This window comes from Helicoverpa zea, chromosome 23 (assembly GCF_022581195.2).
Source record: "Helicoverpa zea isolate HzStark_Cry1AcR chromosome 23, ilHelZeax1.1, whole genome shotgun sequence".
In the NCBI taxonomy this organism is placed as follows: Eukaryota; Metazoa; Arthropoda; class Insecta; order Lepidoptera; family Noctuidae; genus Helicoverpa; species Helicoverpa zea.
Window position 1 is genome coordinate 9001116 of NC_061474.1, and position 3958 is coordinate 9005073.

Below are 3958 nucleotides of genomic sequence, written 5' to 3' on the forward strand. Positions count from 1 at the left end.
CGTGTTTTAATAACAGGTTTTTTTTTATTTCATATAATGTGTAGGTACATGGAAGCCAGTATGTTTAAAGATAGTATGTAACTAAAATGATTAGTTGTGTTTTCAGAAATGTTTTGAACTTTTGTCAAATCAGATGACGATTGTGTTTCCGTAGTATGACTCCATAGACTATTACAACCTTTAGATTATAATAGAGTGTATCTCAAACAATTTAAGACGTCTATTAACTGAGTTTAAAATTATTATACTGACGACATATGCCTCTTAATGAATTTGCATATATGGATGACATACTTGTTTCTATGTCGATTTAATTTTTATCGTTACTCGGATCGGACAGCTAATTGAGGCAAGCCCCATAGTTTTTATTATTGTTCACGTAAATACCTTTCTAATGATATATCATACGTTACTGTTGGAGCGGGTACCAAATCCCATACAAAGTGCCCATTGTCCTTTCAGATCAATCTGACAATTGGAAGGTACTTAAATTTGAATTACTAAATTTGACCCAAGAATAATAAATAAATAAAAAAAAAAACAAACAAAGAAGAAAACAAAAAAAGAACAAACAGGGTGAGCTAAATAAAACCGTTTAAAAAACTGAAGAGATTTTTTGATTAAACGTGTTTATGTCAGAAACTACTGGTTCAATTTGAATTGTTTTCAGTGTTATACAGCAACATAGTCTTGACCATGACTATAAGCTACTTTTTACCAGAGAGCATAAAGTTGTACAGATAATATGGTCTATTCTATTCTATTTTTGTTTATGGCAATCCGTGTCGAAGTCAATGTCGACGATTCTGCCAATAACAAGGGTCGTATAGGCTGGTAATTTAGACAAAAGTATTTTTAAAATTAAAATCGTTATGCTTACCTACCTACTTATTCATTTTGACCGTTATGTCATTGTACGACAATTATCTATCTATCACGATCCTCAACTTGACTGGATTCTATCTATCTTTATAACTGACCTATTTCAAGAATTCGAGTTGGACTACGATTGAGATAAATGTATCGATTTCATTATTTATAGCTTGTCTCTTTTGTAGAAATCTATTTCAGTGGACATTGTCTTTTCTGTAGAATTGGACGAATACAATAAATGATGTTTTGAAATATTTTTAGTATTAGGTAGCAATGTTTTATCCCTAGTAACTATTCTGTTTAGCTCTATCAGAAGGTTAAGCAATGCTTAGAGCGATCGGTCGGTGTTTGGTTGAATTCTTGTCATGAGAAGTTCTTCTCTGTTTCAAAAGGAACGTCATATTATAGGATTAACTATATAAATACACACTAGTATGAAGGATGTGTAACTATTTTAGAGAAAGAATACTGAACGGGTTTTTCGGAAACTTTACCAGTAATATAGCTTAGTTTATATAAAACATATAAATATATTAGACTTTTCAGTATTTATGAAATCTGATCCTAAAATAATCTTCCAAAAAACTTTTAGAGACATACTTAATGTAACAATTAATACGCAATTTTCTTTAAGTATCTATAGCCATTTCAAAGTTATTACGATTATAACTTTTAATAACAAAATCCATTAGGCCAATAAAACAAAGACATTTTGATTTAAGTTTCAAAAACTTGACCAAAGTTTACTAGAATGATAAGTTTGTGAGTGAGCAAAAAATGGGCAATCTTGGTTTGACATTTTATTTTATTTACCGTTTAGAAAAATCCTATGAATAAGTATCTAGGTAGGTACTATAAATGCGAAGGTTTGTAAGTATGTATGTTTGGTGCTTTATCACGCAAGAACTGGATCGATGTAGATGAAACTCGACAGTAACATAGCTTATATTATCAGAGTAACAAAATAAATAATAATAAATAAATAAGCCCCGCAGGGCATCTGAGGCGGATGACGGGGAGTAGCGACCCCGCGGGGCTATATATCCGAGTGCTCCAGGGAGAGTATACTGTCCCCCATCTCCGGCTTGCCGGAGTGAAGCATGACGGGGGATAGGTCTCCCGCCTCTTGGCTTGCCTTCATCGGCCGGTCAGAGTGGAGTCGCTAGAGCAAGGTTAGTCCTGCTCGGAGGGTAGGTGCCTCGTGGTAAGTGGCGAGTGGGCCGGTGATGCTGGACCCACAGGGAGCGCGTGATCTGCGTTTAAAGTCCGCCGAAGTGTCCTCACCCTTCTCAGCCGCTCATGTCCCTGTTGCCCTCTTGTTGCTTTTCAGTGACTGATTCCCGGGGGCCCAGTAAGTGAGTTGGCGAGTCTCCACCTGCCATTTTAACATGTATTTAATACATTGTCATCGGCAGGTGCCATAGTTCCCGTAGTTTCCCCATTCCTAGTCCATTAGCATCCCATCACAATAGCCCAAGTAGTTTTCATCCATAGTTAGCAATAGTTTAGCACAGAACCGGGGATTGTCTTTGGGTACATTTCTATAGTGTATACAGGGATAATCGTCGGTTTTGTGTCACCATTTCATTAAAGTTGTCTCAAAAGGGCTTCAGCGTGTTGGCTTCGGCCCCACGTTCGCCTCCCAAAAATCCGGGACTCTATAGTCCCGAGGTCTGGAAGGGACATACATATATAATAAATAAATAATAAATAATAAATCTTTATTAGTACCTCAAATTACCTTAAATGTGGATATGATACTTTAAATCTTTATGCTCCCACAGTAATTCCCTCATATCGCGGGTGAAAGTGCGGGCAGGAGCTAGTGTTTCTACACACACATTCTTCAACGATAAGTCAAGATTAAAATACATTATTGTACGTAATTAGATTAATAAATTAATTTCACAAATAAGAAAAACGTCTTAAAAAGGCACACAAACTAATTAATTTAATTAATTATAAAAATTCTTAAAAAGACACAAACAAACTTCAAGTCCAGGTTTCAAGAGCAAAACTTCGAAACATTTAAAGTAAAATGTATCGTCTACCAAAAGTTTTAAGGACTACATTTCTTCTGAAAGTTGACCACTCTACTCAGAAGTTTGCAGACTACTTTATTCAGAAGTTAGACGACAAAGCATTACGAGTCTAATGATGATGTGTTTTTGTAAGTTCGGCTATCTTGGAATAATGTGAGATGTCCATTTGAAATGGAAACTTCTTAACAACTGATAAAAGGTGTATTTTAGATTAAAGACAATATTGTTATGAAAACTGCACTTAAAATGTCTTAAATAAAAGAAATACTTTGAGTTATTATATTCATAATTATTATTTATTTGTTATCCACGAGTTTTTTGCAGGTGTTATATTTGGCTTACAGCTAAGATCAATAATTTTTAGGCACTGCAACATTTTGATTCAGATTATAATTTTGACGACCTCGATGGCACAATGGTTACCATGCCGGACTGCCGAACCTGAGGTCCCGGTTTCGATTCCCGGTTCGGTCGACATTTGTGTGATGAGCATGCTTGTTGGCCGTGGTCTGGGTGTTATGATATGTATTTATAACTATGTATAGGTATATGTAGCTATATGTAGTTTATCAGTTGTGTTAGCACCCATAACACAAACTAATAAATAGCTTACCATGGGGCTAACCGACCGTGTGTGAAGATGTCGCGATATTTATAATGATAAGCCCTCATTCCTTCCCTGTACGGGTAGAGATTATAAACTTTTCTTTAATGTAATTAACAATTTACGACCCAAATCATCACCAGAACATTTGAATTAATCAAACCAAAAGACATCTGTCATCGTGATTTTGACGCGACAACACTGTTTAGTTTTGCTCCGGTATAATAATTATTTTATGCGAGTTTGTGTAAGTTTTGAAGTGAGTGACTGTTACTACTAAAACATATTATATCTTTGGACATAATTATGGTGTTTGTGTCACAAATTACCAGTGATACAACCATTTTTCAGCATAATTTCTAAATAAAATTTCAGCTTATTTTAATTGTCAAAGTTGGCATTTGTCATTTTTTTCTTCATAAAAAAGTTTCTATAAATA